The sequence below is a fragment of the Chenopodium album genome, chromosome 18 (genome assembly GCF_948465745.1).
Source record: "Chenopodium album chromosome 18, dcCheAlbu1.1, whole genome shotgun sequence".
NCBI lineage: Eukaryota > Viridiplantae > Streptophyta > Magnoliopsida > Caryophyllales > Amaranthaceae > Chenopodium > Chenopodium album.
Window position 1 is genome coordinate 4,163,336 of NC_137851.1, and position 24,631 is coordinate 4,187,966.

General features: G+C 31.8%; 1 long non-coding RNA gene across 1 annotated transcript; it reads right to left on the bottom strand.

Annotated features, from left to right (window-relative positions):
* Positions 1–1,857: 1,857 nt before the first annotated feature.
* On the bottom strand, positions 1,858–4,802 carry LOC145591225 (uncharacterized). The gene is made up of 2 exons (XR_014102281.1): positions 4,445–4,802; positions 1,858–3,856 (listed from the first exon to the last, which is right to left on the bottom strand). It is a non-coding gene; the product is annotated as an uncharacterized LOC145591225 (long non-coding RNA).
* Positions 4,803–24,631: the final 19,829 nt, after the last annotated feature.

The following is a 24,631-nucleotide window of genomic DNA, read 5'->3' on the forward strand; positions in this document are numbered from 1 at the left end:
GCAACTTTTACGTAGTATAAATTTTTATTTTCACAAATTTCTACTTCAAAAGTTTACTTTATGCAGTTCACTCCGTATTAGTTTCATGGATATTTACAAACATTATGGAATATTTTTTTTCAATGGTAACATCAGGGATAGTGCATGGTTTCTGAGAAAGGGGTTTCAAAAGTTATTCGGATGAAAAATCTTTTTATAGCTGTAATAAAGTAATAAACAAGTTCAAGTTCACAAAATAAGTTCAGGGAGACAAAAATGTATGTATATACACGATTTCAAATAATGTCAGACAAAGTAATACAAGAACGGACTGTTTAAGATGCACAAAACATATTTTTTTTTTTGAAAAAAAAAAACACAAAGCCTTGATTGGTTAGTCTGATGAAATGTTCCTGGCATAGAGATTAGAGTATTTTTTTGGGGTAGGAATAAATTCACTTAAATCATTACCATTATTAATGTTCTATTCAATTTATTTTCAGTTCAATTGAGCTGCAATCACTTCAAGTCCTAAATATTTAGTTCAGCTCCAATCAATTTAATTTAGTAAATCATAACAGGCTTTAAGTGTTTGGTTACAATTATTACCATTACTTCGAGGTAATGATTTCCACTATTTGTTACTTCTCTAAAATCTAAGCTAGCAATTACCCTTACCCTCCTCAAACAAAAAGAATAAGTGTTACAGTATAATTAAGTAACAATTAATGCAGTTTTTTATTGTTTCAGAACTAATAATATTCAGATTACAACAGCCTCTAATAGACTAATATTACTCCGTAATATCTAAAACAACATCTCTTGTTAAATTTTGCTAATGAAGCTAAGGTAATATATTTTGTCACTATTCAATCAATCAATCAATCAATCAAAGCCTTAATCCCAAAAGTGGGGTCGGCTATATTTTGTCACTATTAATCAGAAAAATGACACAAGTATTTTCTTTCAATTAGCCAATCAAGTATTTGAAATATTGTCGGACCTGGGTGGATTCGAACCACCAACCTACCAGGTTGTAAAACCCGGTTGCTCTACCATTTTGAGCTAACAGTTCCATTTATCATTCAGGTTAACGAGACTTCTACCGTATAGCTTTTTAACTTTGTGCTTAGAATTAACCAAACCAATACAATAACTCTTTCAAAGTATTGCTCTGTAAATTTAATCAATGCAGAGTATAATTAATATTAAAATTGTAATGTTGTTAAAACAAACTGTCCATTAAACAGTTGGTATAAACCATTTCATTTTGACTAAAAAGACTTGCAGGTATTAAGTCCCACAGAGTTCATCATGGTAAAAACCTACGGGGAACAAACGAAATGAAAAAACAAAGTTCGCCAGTTAATAACATAAGCATTTGTTTAAAGTAGAAGACATATACTAAGTACAAGATGTGGTACTTTCATAGTTTCATCAAAATATTTCACCAATAAGAAAAATCAAACAGGACTCTGAAATACTCTGCAAAAAATAATTCTTCAAACAATAAAATTATTTTTAAAAAAAAAACTGTTATAATCAAAGGGGATTTTTTAAACACAGACTGCAAACAAAACCAAAATCTAAAACAGACTGAAATATGCTAATAAAACAATTACTCCATAAAATTAAACAATCTTTGTCAAAACTTTAAGAAAAAGGCGGATTTTCAACTTGAAAGGATTTTTCAAGTTGAAAATTGCAGGAAAATAAAACCAAAATTCAACCACTTCAACAGTCCTGCAAGAGAAAATTGTAATAGACCAACACAGGTTAGGTTCATTAATTCACAAAACAAGCGTTTAAAATCACAAATTACCAACTTATAAAAAAGTGGAGCACAAAGAACAAATATTAACTAAAACACAAATAACATGGCAACCATTCGCAGGGAAAAAGTACTGCACTAATTTAACTAGAAGATTAAACTCATATCAGTCTTCCAACAGGCCTCTGACAAATTCAAGTAAATGGCCAATCAACTACGAAATTTTTACTGTAGTTTACAGAACTAAAATGGACAAAAGTGCTTAATGTTAAACAAGATTTCACAAGAGAAGAGAACTTATCCACTTGACGCTCCTTGAAAATTTGCTTCAACTCATATTTAGAAAACCAGAGGCGATTCAGCGCCTGTGTAACAAATAATTAGCCTTTCCTTGCTTTCCAATTAACACTACAGCAGCACCCGCGCGAACAAAACATCTTGAAGCACTCAAGCAAATTCGCATGTACAGCAACTTGAAGAACCATTTCATATCCAACATATATCTGATGTACGTACTAGAAAAAGAACAAATCAACCAAAAAAAGGGCTGGCACAAATCAAAGAAGTGATGCCAAAATTGTTTGACTGAAACAAAGGAACCCCGTGCAGCAACCAAAATCAATACCTTGCGCGTTCAAGGTTTCAACCTCAGGTCTTCGTGTCTTCGGCTCCAGCATCCACTCCGCTCGCTTGTCCTCAGCTTCACTAAGAACGGCATAACGTCGAACAAACTGCCCAATACTCTTGTACAAAAGCTTGCAACATCCATAATACATACAAGTACATAGGATTCCTAATAATCCCTAACACACCCTATACACAATTACTTTACAACTGATATCCTGCTAGGCAGATCACTGATCACAACATCAATGTCACCACGGGATATTGTTGAAAATTAATCGAAATTCTCCAATATTATGAATTAAATATTTGCAAATGCCATAAAATTTTTTATAATTATAAAATGGAATGAAAAATATAGAACTTGCAAAATAAATGGAAAAAACTAGAGCAATGGAGACCAGAGGAAAAATAATTGTTACAAGTTGGTTAAGTAAGGCAGTACCAGCATTTCAGATGATTAATGAATCAATTGACAATGAATTGGACTATAACACTGATTAATACAATGGTATATGATGATATGTTACAAGGTCGGTCAAGTTAAATGACAAGATAGTCGACGATCATTAATAAGTAGATTAAACCAAAATAACTTGTGAACAATGGAATGGTAATACTTTTAAAAGTTGATCAATGGGTTGACACAATAAAATTGACTAACCGGAAAATTACTTCTATAATTGATTTCGGTTAATAATAGCTCTATCACATTATATTAACCTTGATGAAGTATGACCATTAACTACTGTTTAGTGACCCATCTATGAGAAATAAGGGGATTATCCAGCAAGAAAATCTGAAACAAGTTGATATTACCTTATAATTAAATTATTTATAGTATGATAATTCAAGTTTAGTGACATAATAATTAAATCCTTAACCAATGTTAAACTCATGATAAACGAAGACCCCAATTGATAGTTAATGGAATATATTCAAGTGGAGTATTAGCTAAGAAAATATACCTGTTTACCGAGCGCTCCAAAGGATGAGACTGATATGATCGGGACTGTCAATCGATGTATAACTACGATTTCAATCGAGGGAGTAGGAAACGGAGAAAAAGAGAGAAGAAGAGAGAGACAGACGCAAGCACACAGTGGGGAAGAGCCGGCCAAAACACCGTGCCATCTTCCCCAACAAACCACAAAAACGTTTCTTTTTTTATTAAGGGTTGACCTGCCAAGCGAGCGCACCCAACATGGCAAAGGTCGGATTATTTTCACTCACAATTTTTTTTCATCCTCACCACGCACACAAAGAAATGAATCCAACCAGATTCAAATCTAATCAACATCATAATTCCAATACCATCATACTGGCAATACATACAAACCACCATTACAGCAGCAACCAGCAGTTGAAAATCCACTTGTAATTTACGGTTTCGCTTTAGCTTCAATGAAACTCGACACCATCATTACGGGTTTCGTAACGTTGAGATTAACCGTGTAAAATCAACATTCGGCTATCATCGATCTGAGAAAAGATTAAAACACACGAATTAGCTCTAGAAATTTAAGATCTTATGAGAATAAGATCAGTATATTCATTGTACAATTAAAAAAGAACTAACTTTCAAAATCAATAATAAAAAAAATTAAAATAATGATGTTACTTTCAAATTCAACCATAGAAAGTCAAATATTTCAACAAGTCGAGTTCAGATTTCGAAACTAAAGGCATCAAAGGTCTAAACCAAACAAATCATTTGAAAGAAGTTTGAATTCCTCTGTAGGATAGTAGGGCGAGACAAACACAACAAAAGACCTTAATAAATCATGGAAATTTAAAAAAAAATCGTATAATTAAATTCTTTTTAACATATAAGATCTTAGACTATAAGTCGAAGACATGCTAGTACATCAAGTTCTTTGTAATCAGATAGTTTAACATTCATAAAATCAGATTTAATCGAAAGATCTTGAAGATATCGTGCTATAACGTAATTTCAATCAAAGAAACGACATAATTTGATTTGAAATCAAATAAATCAACAAGATCTGATTATTTGAAAGCTCATAAACACAGATCTATAAATTTAAAAGCTCAGATCTAAAAACTCACCATCTCGGATGAATGATCTGCTTCTGATTGCGTACGACCTAGAGTATTTCACCTCTAAGAATTGAAGAACACAACAACCCCAGCATCATCACCGCCATAGCAGAGAATCGGATTTGAGAGATTATCCATTGACGGAACACGAAGAAATCATACTCAAAACGTAGATCGTCGAACGATCCGTTCGAATCAATTGAAAGAAATTCATGATTCAGATCTAAATAACGTAGATCTGAGAAATTCAGAGTTGCAAAGTTTTAGAGAAAAGAGAGAAAAAAGCGAATATATGATAAGATTGAATGAATGACAAAGTTGCGAGGCGGGAGAGGGGTGATTTATTGAGAAAGATGGTGGAAAGGAACGGCTGAGATTAGATCTAGGGATGTGGAATGGACGGTTAGATGGATGCTGACGTATTTAAGTCGGTTGGTGATAAATTTAGGTGGGTTTTTTTAATGGACGAGAAAATTCAAAGGCATGACAGATAAGAATTGCTTGTGTTTTGGTGTGCCGTCTAAAGTTGGACACATGTTTAAAATTTGAACCCCTCGACACAAAATCTCTAACCCTAGATATGCACTTGATAATTATAAATTAATTAAATTATAAATTAAAAATTAAAAATAATTAATTTTTTCAGGAAACGTAAGATAGGCATTGGGACGTGTATTAGCTTGGTCAAACAAATTACATTGGCCAAACTAAATTGATTGAGAAAAAACTTGTCAAAAGAGATATTGATATAATAATAATATTAACTTTAAAAAGTTATTTAAAAAATTAAGACTTATTTACAAGTTAGTAGCTAACTATTGAGATACAAACTAGGTATATAATTGAGATTAACTTAAAATTTTGTGTGGTATAACAAGACAATTAGCTAATTACCTTACAATAAAATTGCTATAAGAGTTACTCCGTATATATAAGAAGTTAACAAAGGGAAATATTAACTACGAGTAATTATGAAAATACTCCATATTCATTTACGATTATTATACGGTATTTATTTATGTGTGAATTTATCATAAACTAATATTCAATCCGTTTTCTTTTTTTTTATATTTATTACTGTTTGATTTTGCACGTTTATCAATGCACTTGTTTTACTATTATTCTTCAATTTTCGCAATAATTGCAACACTCTTTATTTTAGTAAAGACTCACTATTATTTTATTACTCCGTATTTCTTTCTCTCACTTACCCCACTTACATAAATATTAAATTATTTGTTTCTCTTACAAACCCCACTTATATTACTTTTTGTTTTAGGAAAATGCTATACAAAGCCTTTAGGGCTACATATAAGCATTAAATTTACGTTTGAAAATCGTAAAAAGTTAAAAAAAAATCATAAAAATATAAACACTAATTACACTGATTTACGTGTATTTTGTCATGAATTCCTAATTTTATACAATTTTCAAGAGTGTATTTAATGCTTATATATAGCCCTTATGGCTACATATAGCATTACCCTTTATTTATTATTATACTAACAATAAAATATATTCCTACTAACTATACTTTATAGTTTATATTATAAAATTCATCCTATAATCCATATCCTATAAATTCCAACTAACACATACGGAGTATCACCATAAGCTTGACTTTTGTCGAAACCTATTGTAACCCACTTGTGAGTGTCCCACATTGGACAAAGAGAAGAGGTGTTTTCACTTTATAATAGTACTACTATTATCAATTGGTTTTAGTATAGAATCTCCTAATCCTTGTTTGTGGACTAAACTCTCATTTTCTATGGTTCGGGTTGCCCAGACCCATTTCATAATGTCTAACTTAAATTGTGATAAATTCTCTCTTTATATTTTGAGTATAATTACTTTGTACGGAGTATATTTTTTTTCTTACAAAAACATACTGTAATTGACTTTAAATTATTTTATATTATCAATGACTATATTTTTCATTATTGGAATGGAATATTTTTCATAACATGTATTTATAATACGTATTTGATTTGATTTTATTTGATTGCTCTTATTAGACCTACATCTTTAATTTGTTTTTTAAAAACTTAGGAGAATAGTGGACATGATAACGACTAGACTGTGCTTAATCTTGCGTGAATACGTGCTTTGATTAGATTCTCTTAATACCTTACTTGTTAGGGTGTTAACTTAGGTCCCATTTTAAAATTGTAAGAAAGAATTACATTATTTATAAGTGCTCAAAACAAATTTAAGTGAGTTAGACTAAAACAAATAATATCATACGAACATGGTCAAAATAACACTAGTTAGCTAATGTTTTTATTTAAATGTAAAAAGTGTACTCTATATATAGATAAACTAGTCAAATTATCAAATACCGTACATCTTATTCCCTTTGTAGCTCCCTTCATAGCCAAAAATAGAAGGTAATAAATTGAAAGGAGTGTGTTATATACGAAGTATCTAATACTATTATATTATCTTCATTTTAAATTATCTGTACCGATTATATATTTTCTATTCACACTTATAAATAATAATTTACTGTAAAACGAAGGTAGTAATTATGATCAAATCCGATACTTTAAAATGTTGTAAACACTTTGTACGTAGTACTCCAGTTTAGTGTAGAAGAATCTAGACCAAGCAAGGCAAACACGGGAGTTTAAAGTATATGCTCTAAAGCTTCCCCCCGTTGCGTTTGGTTCCCTTTTTTCACGTCATCATGAGAGAGACGTGTTTTTCGAATATTTCAATATAATGTGAGATGATCAGATGATGCATTATTTCTTACTCCATTATTTGTAAATCAAACTTTGTTTTAAAATTCACGAGTCTTGAATCTTGATTGACTTTATTGTGTTTGTTGGTTTTTAATTGGTTTTTTTTTTTTTTTTTTTACAACTTATCAGAAATACTATTGTATTGTACTTCCTTCGTCGTAAATATACTATGTATATTTTGGTGAGACTCAACCATATAAAAAGTTTCTCAAAAAAAAAAAAAAAAAAAAAAAAAGCCATACGAAAAGTAATTCAACAATTGCATCATGTATTAATCAATTTTTTTTTTTTTTGAATTTTATTTTTAGTTTAATGCTTATTAAGTTTAGATATTAAAGTTAAATTGTTAATCAAGTACGAGCATTTTATTTATTTTGACGGGGAGTATTGTATTTAATATTTGGTATGTCATATAGATATATGTATTGTGGCTTGTGATACTAATTAGGGTCTGTTTTGATTGACTGAATTGAACTGAATTTATTGGAGCTGAACTGAACTGAATATTTTATGAGAGAAGGAAATTAATAAATGAACTTAACTTAACTTATTAAAACTGAAGTAAACTGAAAAATAATCTGAACAGAACAGACCTTTAATATTAGATTTGTAATGTTATTTATTTATTTTTTTTTTCAAAAAAAAAGGTATGCCGCATTAAATCAAGAGCCAAAACTTTGTACATTAAATTAGGTGGGTATTGGTCTATAGGATAGCTATTTAAAAGTATGTGGTATAACGAAAAAATACGGAGTAGTAGATATACTTTATTTGCTTATTTAAAAAGCTATTAAAAGTTCGCCGCATTAAATAGTAAAAAATTTACTTCTTTAAAGAGTAGCGAGCTTTATTCAATCATTTTAAAAACATATACTCCCTCCGACCCTTAATTAGATTTCTACTTCTACTATTTATTCCTCACATAATAGAGAGAAGTAGGAATCTAATTAAGGGACAGAGGGAGTATACAGTATGTCGCTAACTTAGTGTGTCTTAAACTATAGAGTATAGGATAACTATTTAACTGTGAAGGGTTCGTTCAACTTGATATGACCCTATCTCGTCTTAGCCATAAACAAATAAAAATATAACTTTAGAAAACATTTGTAATACTACGTATTGCAAGTACTTTCATCAACAAAATCTTACTCTTTATACTAGTTTTGGCTCCATGCAAAACACGGATTTATAAAGTATGATTTATTAATAATAGTTAATTGTAATAGAGTTAATTGAACTTAAATGACTTATGTAATACCTTTTTTTTTTTTTTTTTGAAATTTAAATTTATTAATGTCTATCCTTTAAATTTTTATGTGTTACAAACATATATAAACTAGATTAGTCTCGTGCGATGCACGATTTGATCAAATAAAATTGTATGAATTTGTTTGTTTTTTTTTTTTTTTAATACCAAATATAAAACAAAAATATTCCAAAAACAAATAAAATATTAAATATTAAAAAAAAAATAGAGCTCATAGAAAAAATGAATGATGAAAAGGGTACCTGTGGAAGAAAAATTAGATTATTATTGTTAAAGACAATGGATCATTTTTAAAATCTGATACGTATAAAAATGTAGCTGATTAGAATTTTAATAAAATAAATACTGTAAAATTCACAAAATAATGACATCATTTCTTTTTTGGAGGGAAATTTTTTAATGATAATATGACATGTGTCTAATTTTAAAATAGAATGATGTCAGCGGTTGCTACTTTAATATTAGTTATATAGATGGATACTTCACCAAAAGAAAAAAAAAAACACACACACATATATATATAAAGTTTATTGAAAGAGTTTTTATTTTTTTTTTAATATAATTATAATAATAAAAAAAGAAAAAAAAAAAGCATTTTGGAGGGAAAAATTTTCACAAAATTATGCCAAGTGTCCCCTCCGATAATTACTTTAGTATATAGTATAGATGTGGGAACAATTGGACTAGGAAGGATGTATATGGTGAGGTTTTGTGACGAAGTATAAAGGTTTTTTTTTTTAAAAAAAATTATTATAATATAGGTAAGCATGTGTTGGATGAATTATTGTATAAAATAATTAATATTAAGTGCTCGTATATACTAACCTTAAACAGGTATAATTAAAAAGAAGTGAGTGATACGAAGTAAAAATTAAGACAAACTAAAACAAAATAATGAGCACGGGTTTATTGATGAGATGGAATGTTTAGCACATTCAATTTGCTATTTTTCAAGCTATTTTTCAAAAGAAGACCATAATTATTCAACAGTTAAACACTTAGCATCCCCAGTGACAAACTATCTTAGTTATCAAATTAACTATCTATGTCACATAAGATTTCAAGCTAATTCATGTGCCATGAATGTTAGCTACTAGTCTTTTTTTTTTTTTTAATAATTTTTTTTTAAAATTCTTTAATTATTATTTAACTAAACCCCACTCATTTTGATTAATTTTTAAAATTTTATTTTACTAGTCTCCCATCTTTTAGAAAATTTCTACTCACACAAATTAGCTTTTAGGCAAGCTAATTATATATTATAGCCGCTCCATCAAGCTAGCTATTATTAGCTTAATACTTTTGAGATTTGTAAGCAAGTCCCCTTATTAACCACAATAATCGAACCAAATAAAGCAACAATCTATGGAATCCAAGCAAACAACATGATCAAGAGAAGGTTAGATTATAATATCCAAAAGAAAAACATCTCATTGCAGAAATTTAAGGCTCCATAATAATAAGTTCTTCAATTATTATCCTTCAAGACCTCGATCGACCAATATAGTTGCACACAGGTAGATTCCTGAAAATATCAAAAAAAAAAAAAAAAAAAAAAAGACATAACAATGGGTAATAATGTAAAATACATTTGCATCAAAAAAAACAATGGGTAAAATACATGGAATTTCAAACAACATTTTTAGTACGAAGTAATACTAAAAATTCTATTCAAAAAAAAAAAAAAAAAAGTAATACTAAAAATTAAAAGGGAACTTATGGAAGTATTACCGTTTAGGGATCTACAACAAATATTCCCCGATTCTCCAAGCACTTTAGAAAACCGCACTTAGCGTAATATTGCCAGCCTTCAGGATCATAATAATACTACATTATGAAAAAACAACAAAGAAGTTAAATAAAAGCTAATTACTCTAATTAGCCTTTATAAACCCTCCGATCCCTATGTCTCCTTAGGATTAAAATTTAGGAGCAAATAAACAAAAGAAATCATAAAATAAGACAATTAATACGAGTAATAATCAACATTGACCAATAGAAGATTTGTGGCGGCTTTATTATTTGTCCAAAACCTAACGTGCAAAACACTCTTTCTTTTTACTTCTATAATACAACGTAAATAGGTTATTAATCATCTATCTTTTTCTCCAATTCTACTTTTAAAATTAGATCTAAACCTTTAATGACAATCAAATGCAGAATAATTGATTTTCTGAAAGGAAAGGAATCAACCAACGGTTATATATATATATATATATAATATACCTTTTTTTTTTTTTTTTTTGACAGTGAGAACTTCATAAAAAAAAAAGCAAATTACAACCTAAGAGATCTAAAACAAGAAACTAAAAACAACAAAACCCACTTAGCTAAACCAGTAGAGGGAAAACGAAGAGAATGATTACACCCTTGTGCATCATACCAAATTCCTTGGAGCCCGGATAACCAAAAGGTTCTTACCCAAACCTTTTGTTGGACCAAAAGTTGCCAAATGAACCCAAACCTTGGAGAAGGACAAATAATGCAAGTGAACACTAAAGAAGGGAACCGAAACTTGCCATAATACCTATGCAGAATCCCGGTGGAAGTAGTGTAGAGACAAAACACCCGAAAGTCGAAAGCTTCCTGTTGTCGAAAAAAAGACCCATCACACGACTCCACTCCTAGGGATTGAAAAGCATAGCCACCTCCTAAGAGTCCGGGAGCCAAACAACGAGAGTCGAATTTTTCCACGACTCTGCCAAGAGAAACCTTACACCAAAATGTAGGTTTCTTTCTTGCAATTCTACCTATATAGAATGCAAGAAAATGGAGAACTTTGCTTACCCCAAACATTAAAGTTGGGGAGCCTCCTTCAAGATGGAAATTTTTAATGATGACTGTCATTGTCATCATCAACACCAACATAGGGATGATAGCCAGAGAATGAAGACTCAAATCATCCCGCATCCAAAAAGCAACAGGACAAGCAAACAAACCTCTCCCCTCAAACTTACCTTCCCCCTGCAAACTCCAAATGCAGGGACTACTTTCTACTTGCATAAATATCGCTAGCCTCTGGAAAATAGCACAAACACAGAGGACATCGCCCAAACAAACAAAGAGGGAAGCCACACATGCAACATAACAATCCCCCATTACACAATCCCACCCCGAACAAGCAACTAAAAGGGCCACCAACCAAACTAGCCAAGGATTGCTTAACCTTACAACCCCTAAAACCAACCAACAAGACGCCGAGAACAACGACCACACTTCATAACCCTCCATAACAAGAACTACTTTAATTAAAGACAACAACCCAAACAACCAAACCAGCAACTTATACAAAAACAACTCCAACTTAGGAACAATAGTTGGAGTATTATTGAGAATCGAAAACTTAAACAACAAAACAAGCAAAAAAAGCAATAAAAACATTAATAAACTATGACAAAGGAAAACAACAACTAAGCAACAACCACAGCAGAGAAAACTTGAGAAACCATGAACTCACTAAGTAACTCAGTGAGTCTTAAGAAGAAGCAGAGTACCCAAAATCGCGTCACCGGCAAAAACCAAACTGACCACTACAACACGTCGTCAAGGCCAACGCGGGAGACCGCCTCACCTAAATCTAACCTTTGATTAAGTGAGGAAAACCCTAGTCTTAACTTCACCTTTACCGTCGGAAACCAATTAACGAAATTCCTTTCAACGGCGGCGTTAAGAGTAGCCTTGGCTCCTCGAATCGTTGGATATTAGAATCAAAACACTTGGCGACACCCCCAAACTAGATTAAGACTCCGGTGAACTTTAGGAACAAAACCAAGCTGCAATCTTTCTTGTTTCCTCCACCAAGGAACCGAACCAAACAGCAAACAAAACGAAAGGAGAAGAACTAGGCTCGCCGGCGATGGCTAAGATAGTAGCGCCGATCGCCGGCGAGCAGGGGAGGAGAAAGGGGGAAGCGGTGGGAGGATAAGACCAAGGGTTTCTAACTTTCTAGAGAGAGAAGGTGCTAAAAATAATGAGACTTTTTGTTGTTGTGCAAACATCAAAAACTCAAATGGACGAAAATCAATAAGATCATTCAAATCATACACATTTTAAATGACGGATTAAACTCCATTACATTTTGAAGAAAAGTTGAGAGAAGTATCTAAATCCCAATTGAATAAGGTTTTTACACCAAAATCTGAAAATAAAAAGCGCACTTGAAACAAACAACGAACTTCAGTACTAAGTAACGTAAGGATGCCTTAACCCAGAGGGGTCAGAGAGATGATTACTCCTTTCCCATGAATGCATGCAACTGCCCCAATAGAGAACAAAACCAAACTATAAACGCTTTGTTCTAACGTTAATATATCCCCTAATTAACCAAAGTCCCAAAAGCTGCACAAATATACGTAACTACTAACAAACAATGGTTGAAAGCTCGAAACTTGTATACGAGTCAACCAATTTCAAGGAAATACCAAACTGAAAAACGTGACACCCCTATAATATCAAGAATTACTCAATTTTTATTATTTTACTTCAAATGATGTTTTAGCTGGTTGAAAATTGAACAGTTTTATTATTCAAAATTTTAAAGTAAATATAATGGAGTATAGAAATATTAAATATTTTATTTATTTGGTTTCAAAAAAAAAATGTTTAATTTATTTTACGAAAGGACTTTTTGTCAAAAACTACCTAATAAAGCCCAGATTTTGTGAGAAACTACCTAATAAAAAAAATGTTGTTAAAAACTGCCCAGGAATATGTTTTATACTCTATCACTCCCCCTCACATGAAAGGCCCTTTGAGCTTGAAATGTGGATGCAACACAGGCCCACCCATACCTGGTGCGAATTAATTCCACTTTGAAGGAGGGGGTGGATGAGATTTGAACCCGTGACCTTTTGTGTCACGCTGGCTCCGATACCATGTTAGAGGACCAACTCAACCAAAAGCTTAAGCCGATGGTTGAGGCCCAGGAATATGTTTTATACTCTATCAACTTTCACCTCAAAACCAGCACAACCTACTTGAAATTGTCTTAATCAAGCCGAAACCACCCTCCAATCCCAAAACCACCACCTCTAACCTCAAAAATCAACATCCCGAATCCCGAAATTAAACTACCCTCACCAACTCGCAATATCATCTAACTACCCCCAAAATAACCTTACCACCTTGAAAAGCAACCTTTGTGGTGGTATCGGGGGTGTTTTGAGATAGGTCAATGCCTTAAAATTAGATTAACGGTGGAAATTCGGCCAAAGCTAGTACTTTATAACATTTTACCTTTTATAAGGTAGTTTCTTACAACATTTTTTATATTAGGTAGTTTCTCACAAATTTTAAGTTATATTAGGTAGTTTTTGACAAAAAACCCTTTACGGAATAGAATTTTGTCGAATATAATTAAAATGGTTCACTCTGAATCTATTGTTTCTACCAAAAACTAATTCATTTAAAATAGGGGTGGCAATTCGGGTCAACAAGTCAGGTTTAGGTTAGATTTCAGGTCGATTTCGGATCATGCTTAGAAACTATTAAAAATAGTGAAAACTAATATTATTACGATATATGAAATTTGGGTCAAATAAGGTCAAATTCGGGTTGTTCGGGTCTGGTCGGGTCGAGTCAAGCTCGGGTTTCTCTGTGACTTCGGGTCCGGATCAAGTTCAGGTTTCTCTGTGACTTCGGGTCGGATATCAGGTCGAGTTAGGGATTGTTAGCCCTAAAATAAAAGAATAAATTTGAGACTAGTTTATTTCTTCTCATCTATCTCCTCATAAATTAAATGAAAATGAATTTTGTTTAAAATGTATGTTTGAAATGTTAAGAAATTTACTCACACAAAGTTTATATGTAATAAAGTCTTTAAATCAAAATTAAGAATTGCGTGTAAACTATATACACAGAACATTGAATCAATAAATTAAAATATTTTAGATTCATATATACACTCAATAACATTTCATGTAGAATCATTTAAGACGTGTACACTCAAAACTCATCGATCTACTCCGATCTACTCATCCAATAGCTTAGTAAAATCAATTTCAATTTAAATTCTTTTCGCCCTAAAAATATAAACCGCTAAAACCACCGATTATTAAAATAATTACACATATCACAGATTCATAGATATTTTATGACAATTCACTCATCAACAAATATTATCACTCAAAATCGTAAATATATCAAAAAATGAAAGCGAATTTAATTTCAAATAGAGGGAATAATTATTTAAACAAATTAAAGACGTAAAATGATGAAAAGGGATTAGCATATATATACCTTATAGACCTTTCCAGTAACATGGAAACGCTCTTCAACAAGGCATCCTGGAGGAAGCCAATGGTATTGAGGGGAGCTCATGTCATGGATGAATGACTCCCCGTCAAAATCGGGGAAGGATATACGCATCAATCTTAACTCGATCCCCCAGCTTGTTCAGGGTTGTCCGGTTTCGTCTGTTAGCTCGTACCGGTCACCCCTTACCATCTTTGATCTTCTTGAGGAGCTTGAAGTTGATGCATGCAAAAACAATTATCGTCATTGCATGCGTAATAAATTGGATTTTTTGATAGTTACTACTTATAATTGTTGCTGTTTTAGCAATTACCACCTACAATTTTTTTTATTTATTTTTTTTTTTTTTTGAAATTTACCACCAACTATTTTTTAAAACATTAAAATTCTCACCTATTTGGCTCTGAACTGAAGTGTGATGTCATGTAGGGCTCACGAACTACCTTCTCACCTTATTCCCCTCATTTTCTTCTTTCTCTCTTAATTTCTCATTCCCCGTATATTGTACTCCTCTCAAAATCCAGGAAAAACTTCAATTCGTAAAATAATTAACATGAGTATGCAATTTAATTTGAAGTTTTTCCCCGATTTTGAGAAGATTACAATACATGAGAATGAAAAATTGAGTGAGAAGGAAAGAAAGGGAGGAAAAAGGTAGTTAGTGGGCCTCACATGACGTCACATTTGAGTTGATAGTCAAGTAGGTGAGAAGTTTTAATGTTTTAAAAAATAGTTGGTGGTAAATTTTTTTTTTTAAAAAAAAACTGTAGGTGATAATTATTAAAACAACAACAATTGTAGGTGATAATTAACAAATTTTCCTTATAAATTTAATACTCGTAATAGGCTGGCACTTAGCTAGTGTAAGATTGTATTGATTCCAATACTAAATATTGCTCTAATTGTGAAAATTTAACAATCATCTACGGAATATATTTGATTCCAATACTAAATATTGCTCTAATTGTAAAAATTTAACAATCATCTACGGAATATATTTGTTACATACTCCGTACAACCGTACATAATAGTACGGAATATTACTTTAGTCAATTGATAAAACTTCTTCGTCCCTGTTCATTTTTCACCATCTTAAATGAGTATACTTTTTAAATTAAAATCTATTCATTTAATCGAGTGCTCGTATTTAGACGGTACTCGCACGTGACTACGTGAGTATACAATTTACAAATGATCATTTCTTCTATGTCGTTAGGCAGTTTACGTTTGCTAAAAACATTGAGGTTCAAATTGTACATTTAAAATTATTTGCTCAAGTAGTCCTTAAAATGTGACAATCTTGAAAATAAATAATGCAATGGTTAATAATGTTGGACAATAATGCAATGGTTAATAATGTTGGACAATAATGCAATGGTTAATAATCATAATTGCTGATAGCAATCCCAAAATGAGGAGATATATGTTACCTTGTTGAGAGAAAAGAAAAATCAAGGAAGAACTGGGGAATCATGTCTGATATCCAATCCAAAAAGCAGACAGTGTTTTGTACAATCACTAATTAGTCACACTATCCTTAAAAAAAAAAAAAAAAAAAAAAAAAAAAAAAAAAAAAAAAAAAAAAAAACACTAATTAGGTCATGTTCTCGTCATATTATTTTCAGTTCAATTCAGCTCTAATAAGTTCAGTTCAGTTCAGCTCCTAATTTCCTTCTCTCATAAAATATTCAGTTCAGATCAATTCAGCTTTAATAAGTTCAGTTTAGTTCAATTCACCTCATTTCATTCAATGAGAACAGGCCCTTAGTCACACTATCTCATATGTTTAGTAGTCACACTAGTCTTTTTTCATGAGAACGTTGTTTAGGATTTAACAAGTAAGCAAGGTCCTGCAAGGGGAAAACGTTACTCAGTATTTTGAATGGTCAAAGTATAGTCAAGCTAAGTATTCATATATACCATTAAGGTTTGATCTTATGTACATAAATACTACCTATATAAAATGTAAGTTGTGTATGTGTTATTCTTTAAATTTTATAATACACCTTATTAAATCATTTGGATATAGGTTTAATATATACAACGAATATAATGGATAGGTTTTCTCACGTGAATATATAACGAGTAATGAACCTAACAGATTTTAATCAGGAGTTGAAACTACATTACAACAAACTTAATGGCTTTTTAAGGGATTATTAATACCGAACATAATGGCTATTTAAAGACTTTATAGAGAACATAACAGATTATAATTCGGTAATTATAGTATAATGAACTTAACGACCTTTTAAGAGATTATATTTTAATATCGAACATAATGACTTTTTACAAGATTTTATATCAAACATAACAAATTTTAATTAGGTAATTACAGTATAAGAACTTAACGGCCTTTTCAGAGATTATTGACATCGAACATAACGACTTTTTAAAAGATTTTATGCCAAACAAAATGGATTTTATCAGGTAATTAATTACAGTACAATGAACATAACGACCTTTTAAGAGATTATTAATACCGAGCATAGTGAATTTTTAAAAAGTTTTTATACCAAACATAACATATATTAGGTAATTACTGTACAACGAACTTAACGACCTTTTAAGAGATTTAATATCAAACATAATGAATTTTTACAAGATTTTATACTGAACATAACAAATTTTAATTAGGTTATTACAATACAACGAACTTAATGGCCTTTTAAGATATTATTGATACCGAACATAATGACTTTTTAAAAGATTATTTTATGCTGAACTGTACAAATTAGATTTTAATCAGGTAATTAATTAAAATACAATAATGAACTTAACGACCTTTTAAGAGTTTATTAATTAATATCAAGCATAGTGACTTTTTAAAAGATTTTATGCCAAACATAACGGAATTAATCAGGTAATTATAATACAACGAACTTAACGACCTTTTAAAAGAATTATATAATGCCGAACGTAATTGCTTTTTAAAAGATTTTATATTGAATATAACGGTAGTAGGGCCTGTTCACATTTACTTAATTTCAGTTCAGTTCAGCTTCAATCAGTTCAGTTCAGTTCAGTTTAGCTCAGTTCAGGTTAGTTCAGCTCCAATCAATTCAGTTCACTAAATGTAAACAGACCCGTAATCATTTAATTGTGAATTCGTACATCTCAAATTTTCTTGATTTTTCTTAAAACATTATATATAAGCAAAAACGCCAAAAAAGAAGGCTAGTACTACACGTCTACACTACTACTTTATAAAGTCGTAGATACATAACATCTATTTTTATTATGGAACGATAGGTCGACAGTCCATAAGATACAAGGAGTAAACTAGGATGCTTTGTACAATTTATAACTATACATTGATATCCAATACAAAAGAACTCTCTCGACTCTCTATCTCTAACCCTCATCTCTATCCTCCACCGCTTCCCCTTTTCGCAGCTTCTGCTCGCCGGCGACTGGCGGGTTTTGCCTAGCCGTCGCCGGCGAGCCCAATCCTTCTGTAGCTTTCTTTTTTTGCTATTTATTTTTCGTTTTTAGGGTCAGTTAGTGAAGAACAGGGGTTCCTCTTCGGTCGTCCGTTATTGGGTTCATCGTCAAGTTCTTGGCGGCGTGGTTGTGTTTCAGTGGTTCTCTGTCGAGTTTTGCGGCTTGTTTTTATAAATCAAGAACCACAGGCTAGCTTTAACGCCGCCGTCGAAAGGAATTTCGTTAAACAATTCCCGACGGTAAAGGTGAAGTTAAGGTTAGGGTTTCCTCGCGTATCCAAGGTTCGGTTGAGTGAGGGGTTCTTGTGTTGCCGTGGACGGTTGTTTGTGGTGTTGGGTGAGGTTGCTGCCGCTGAGGTTCATCAAGGTTTTCTCAATCCTTTTTCCTCTGTTCTTTCGCGAGGTTGCTTGTTAGTTTTTAGTTGTTATTAGCTTTGTTTTAGTATAATTATGATGCTTTTGTTTATAATGTTTGTTTTGTTGCTTGGGTTGTTGTTGCTTAATAAATCTCTTTCTCTTATTAGTCTTGAGTTAGAGTTTCTTAAAATAGTTCAAGTTATGGAAGTTATCGAAGCGTGGTCATGGTCTTTGGAGCCTTGTTGGTGGGTATCGAGGGTTGTGAGTTTAAGCAACCCCTTTTACGTTAGGTGGGTGGTCCTACTAGTAGCCTTGTCGGGGTGTGAATGTGTTCCCCTGGTAGTTAAATTAGTTCTTCAGGGAGGGAAGTTATTTGCGCAGTTAGATAGGTTTTCCTACATATGGATTGTGCAGGAGGAGAGTGGTTTAGAGGGAGGAGTTTGGTTTGCAGGTCTTGTTGCTCGTTCGTGGGATGATATGGGCATTCAGTCAATTGCTATCATCCCTTGGTTAGTTTGGGTGATGACGAGGTCAGTCATCGCTGTTAATCGATATCTTGAAGGAGGCTACCCATTTTTAATGTTTGGGTTAAGCAAAGTCCTCCATGTTCTTGCATTCTCTGTTGGTGGAATTGCAAGAGGAGAAACTGCATTTGGATGCACGGTTTCTCATAGAGTCATTAAGGTATATGACTCTACAGGTTGTGTTCCCAGGCTCCTAGGATGCAGTTATGTTTTTCGTTCCCTAGGAGTGGAATGGTGTCACAGGTCGGTTTCTCAGCAACAGGATGCATACTTTGGGTTTGTCCGTCTCCCAAAATTTTCCACTAAAAGTTCCCTTTGCTTTCAGTGCCAGCTCGGGTTCTCATCAATGTTAGTGATCTGCGCTGTTGATTCATCTCGACTGCTTCGGTTCATTTGGCTTCTCTTGGTCCACTTTTTGGATGTGGTTCGGTTTTTATGGGGGTCCGGGCTCTGCAGCTATTGGTTTGTTGCAAGACCATTTCAATGTTTAGTTCTCTTCGATCTTCCTGTAATGGTACTTAGTGTGTGTAGGTTGTTAAATGTTCTTGTTTTAGTTAGTGTTAGGTTGTAATTCTGTTTTTCTTTAATAGTATCTTTTGTCAAAAAAAAAAAAAAAAAAACTAGGATGCTTTTTAGTCATGTACATGAAAGACATCAGACATGTATATGCAACTATGCAAGTTCCTCTCCCAATTCTTCTAATGTATATATGCATTCAAAATTTGTGATACTAACCTGTAACCTTACTCCTAGTTTGAATGTATGATCAACCTCAATCTCTTTATAATTTATGCTTATTCGGTTAAATATAGACCTATAACTTAATCATATTAATAGTTAAAAACTTAAAATTGCTAATCAAGTACTCCGTAATTAGCTAGTGTTGGTTTTTTTTTTGTTGGTAAAATCAAATACTACCTTCGATTTTTATTATTTGCAACTTTGAAATATTTTATGTCTCACAAATATTAGTTTAAAGTTACAAATAATAAAAACCGGAGGTAGTATATAATATGTACTTGAATTGGTATGTAGCAATTTCAAAGATAGGTGGGTGTAGCAATTTCACAGATATATGGAGCACAATATTACAGTCTTCGATTACTTAATGAGAATTATTTAAAATATTTTAGAAAACATTAAGTTCCTTTTATCAGATAAAGTCTTGCTCATTTTTTTGGGCAATTGGATTTTGTAAGGATGTGTATGGGATGGCTTTTTAAAGAAAAAAAATTCACTACAAGAAAACGCTCATTTGCCGATGGGATTTACCGATGGCTAGAAAAATCCATCGGTAAAAAAATAATTTACCGATGGTTTTACTTAGCCATCGGTATTTTGAGAATTACCGATGGCCTGGCTATCGGTATATTTTTTCCAATGGCTTTCTTCCATCGGTAAAATATTATATTTTAAAACAAAATTTAAAATTTTTACCGATGGCTAAAAACCATCGGTATAAAATAAATACCGATGGCTTTTAGCTATCGGTAATTTTACCGATGGTTACAAGCCATCGGTAATTTTTAAAAAAAAATTAAAAAAAAATGAAGTAAAACCCTTTTCTATTTTTCTATCTTCTTATCATCTTCTTTTTCTCACGCCTCTCTCATCTCTTTCTCTCTCCTCTCTCTCTCCTCCTTCCCCCTTTTGCTCTTTTCGTTCTCCTCTCACTCTTCCATTCCCTTGTTTCTTTTTTTCTTTTCCTCATCACTCATCTCACTTCTCTACCCTCCCTCTAAGTTTTGTTCTTTCTCATGGTGTTTGTGGCTTTGTTCGACGGTGTTCATGGGCTATTTGTGGGTTTTTCGGCGGCAATGTGGTTTTTTTGGTCAAATTCGACCATAAAAACTCCAGATCTGGAGTTTTGATGGTCGAATTAGACCATTTAAACCTTGAGAAGTGAAAAGAAAATCTAAAGGTATGTTATTTGTGGTTGAATATTCGTTGGTTTTTTTTGTTTTTCGTGGGTTTTGTTGTTGATGTTCGTGGGTTTTGTGGTTAATTTCATGGGTTTTGTGGTTGATTGTCTGATTTTTGTGGTTGGTTTTTCTGATTTATTTGGTAGATTTTCGAGGGAGTTGTGTTTGATTTTCCTTGGTTTTTGGTTGATTTTTGATGAATTATTGTGGTTGATTTTCATTGGTTTTTTTGGCTGATTTTTGTTGATTTTCGTTAGTTTTTATGGTTGATTTTCATGGATTATTGGTTGTTTTTCTTGAATTTATGAGGGTGGTGGTGGTTGCGGTGGCTGGAACTTAGGTGGTGTGGGGTGGTTGGCCGTTTGGATAGGGGCTAGTAGCCAGTAGGGGATTGGGCCATTGGGGTGGGGGATTGGGGGTAGGGGTATGGGGCTGGGGCAGGGGCAGGGAGTAATAAGGTGGGTAGGTGGGTTTTTAATTTTTTTTTATTTTTTAAAAATAATTACCGATGGCTAAAAACCATCGGCAATATTAATATACCGATGGTTTTCCGCCATCGGTAAAAAAAACCGATGGTTTAAGCCATCGTTATTTTAAAAATCACCGATGGAGTTTGGCTATCGGTAAAACCATCGGTATTATTTTTACCGATGGCTTTTCCATCGGTATTTTCAGATTTTCCGACGAATTGTTATCCGATGGCCAAAATACCGATGGCAGCCATCGGTAAACGTGATACCGATGGTTTTTTATATATTTAACGATGGATTTTGGCCATCGGTATTAGGATTTTTTCTAGTAGTGATTATAAAAAAAAAATTTCAAAATAATTTTAAAAAATCAAGGTAAGCATAGTATGAATTGTTTTGAAATAATAAGCAAGAAAAACAATACTATTCCAATTTATAATTATATTGATGAAATAATTTAATCAAAGAAAAGTAAGCAAATTAAGACAAACTAAAGGGAAAAAATTTTGGGTAAGGATTTGTGAGATAGACAGTATAAGCAAATTCAATTTGCAAATTTTCAAAGAAGACCATAATCATTCATCAAATAGTTAAACACTTAAAACCATCAAATTATGTCGAAACCATTGTCTTCGCAAGTATTCCAAACAAACTACATTCTTAAATTAAGAGAAGTTCAAATAAAACAAGATATAGTTTATTATGGATAATTATTCTTCGAGACTTCGACCATGTAGTTGTCCAGCAGCTCAAGAGTCCTGAAAATACCAAAAAAATAAACAAATTAATTAGACACAGAAATGCGTATAATACGTGGAAATTAATATTAAACGAAATGTAAATGCATTATACCTTTTTAGACGTCAAGAACAAAGATTCCCAGCTTGGACCAGTGATATAGTACTTCATATTTGGTATTATACAGATTGCCCTTAGGATCATAATAATACTACATTTTGAAAATACAAAAAACAAAAATAAAGTTAAATAGAAATTCATAAGCTATTTAATTAATTAAATCACGAAACCTCTTATATATATTTAGTTAACAAGGCTACACGTATACAACAATACATGATCTAGCAAGACTTGATTTAGTGGAAAAGTTTACATTTTACATCAGATCAAACCCCATTAAAGACATTTTGGGGTGGGAATTTCCTTACACACTTCCCTTACTCTCAAAAGGCCTAACCCGCATGATTAAATAAATATATATATATATATATATATATATATATATATATATATATATATATATATATATATATATATATATATATATATATATATATATATATATATATATATATATATATATATATATATTATTTTTTTATATGTTTATTAATATATATCTTTTTTTTGTTAAATTTTATTAATTTTGACTATAAAAAGTCAAAACAGTACCAATGCATTTTAGGACGGAGAGAATACAATTTTTACTTAGCGGGTTTATAATCAATTTTTAAAATTAAATATAAATAAATTTATAAAATGGTTTATTTGGGTGTTCTCTGGATATATAATTATATATTTTAATTGGTTCACTAGACCCTACGTCTAGATCTAATTTCAACCAAATATTTGATTGACATACAATTATACAAACATAAATTTCGAGTCTTGAAAGTATCATCTCGTCTATCTTCTCGCAAATTGAATGAAAATATTTAAATTTTGTTTAGGATGTATATTTATAATCATTAAAAAATTAATCACACAAATAAGTGTGCATACATGTTATAAATTCAATAAATCAAAATAAAGATTATTTGCATGTAAGAACACATTAACTCGAATAATTATTTTTGGATTAATATATACAAGCTTGACATTATTTAATTTTGTACCGAGACCTTTAAAACATGTTCACTCAAACCCCAATCTTAACGAACAAATGACTAAAAGGCCTTGTTTGGTTCACCTTATTTTTGCTGATCTGATCTGATCTGATGTGATTGTCAAATTTGACCAAACTTTGACCTTAAATATACGATAATCTATACGGAAAAAAATATATCAAGTGGAGTCTTGTTAGATTCGTAATAATGTGTATTTTATTAATATGTGATTTTCATAGTTTTTTTTTTATTACAAAATAAAGATATTTAGCGATAAAAATCTGCACATAAAACGATGATCTGATATGAAATTATTTTTACTGATCTGACCTGATCTGAACTTATTTTTTCTGATCTGAACTTATTTTTTTTGAAATAAGTAAAAATAATGTGAACTAAACAAGGCCTCAATCGATCTCATTTTTTATTTTGAAAAACAAATCAATCTCATTTAATTTCATTTTGCCTTAAATTCTAAGAATTATTAACCACATAAAACACTTCTAAAATTTATTAAAATTACTCATAACACATATCTACTAGAAATTAATTAGTCAATACATTCAAGAGAATTCATCAGCCAAAATTTGTAATTCAGAAAAAAAAAAGAAAAAAAGAAAAACGAAAGAAATCAACGTTTAATTTCAAGGAGGAAAAAATTATGTAAATAAACAAATAAAAGACGTGAAATGGAAAACGATTTTTTTATAGCATGCATATACGTACCTTATAGACACGTCCATTGCCAAGAATTCGCTCTTCAGCAAGCCATCCTGGAAGAAGCCAGCGGTATGAAGGGGAGCTCATGTCATGGATGAATGACACCGTCCCGTTAGGATCGTTGCCGGCAATACGTGCATGTCCTCGTGCCCCCAATGTGCTCAATGTTGACATGGTCATGGCCGTTGGCCTGAATCTGTGCTCTCTCATCGTCGCGCTGTTAGCCATTCTTTGGGGGTTGAAAGAGTGAAAAACACAAGAGAAAGTAATTAAGGAGCTTAGCAAGGCTATATGGTTAATTGGTATGAGAGGGGTGTACATGTATATATAGTCGAGGGGGAGTTTATGTTTGGGTATTAGGGCCTTAAATTTTTTAAATTGCATTAGGTACCTTTTGTTTATTTTTTATTTTCAATACATGCAGAAACATATTTCTTATAATCATTTATTAATTAAGAGAGTGAGGGATAACTTAAGTGGTTAGAGCTTTCTTTCCGGTTCCACAAGATACTGGGATCAATTCTTCACCCCCGCCCTTGTGGCTCTCTAAACACCAAAAAATTAAAAATTAGTTCAGTTTAGTTACTAATTTCCTTCTTTCATAAAATAGTTTAAACGAGAATACTATGTGAAATTAACACGTGTAAATT